Below are 401 nucleotides of genomic sequence, written 5' to 3'. Positions count from 1 at the left end.
CGGCCCCTCTCCACAGCCATTCACCGGTTTGCGACAGCTGGATATCGGGAAACGGGCCCTGCTTTACGGCCGCGGCGCCGCCTTCTGGCTTCTGGAAGGGGTCGGCAAGAGGTGGCCGCCATCTTGTTGTACGGACAGGAGTTAGCCGGGAGCGCTCGCAGCGGGTGGGGCTTGCGGGCGGGACGTCGTGGGGGCGGCCATGTCGCTGTACGGAACGGCGGGGGCGGTTCCCGCCGCGCCCTGCACGGATTATATTTAAATTAGGATTTTAAAATCCTATTTTTCTTTCTTAATAGTTTACTCTGTTTTTCTAGGTAGCTTTTCAGGTTTCCTGGCAGGCTTGGGCACTCTGTTATCTCGCGAGTCGTTCGGACAAGGATTGAGAGTGAGAGCACGGGGAC

Source organism: Pyrgilauda ruficollis, unplaced genomic scaffold (genome assembly GCF_017590135.1).
Source record: "Pyrgilauda ruficollis isolate IOZ18807 unplaced genomic scaffold, ASM1759013v1 scaffold201, whole genome shotgun sequence".
NCBI lineage: Eukaryota > Metazoa > Chordata > Aves > Passeriformes > Passeridae > Pyrgilauda > Pyrgilauda ruficollis.
The sequence above is the reverse complement of the archived record's forward strand: the minus strand, read 5'-3'. Positions refer to the sequence as shown.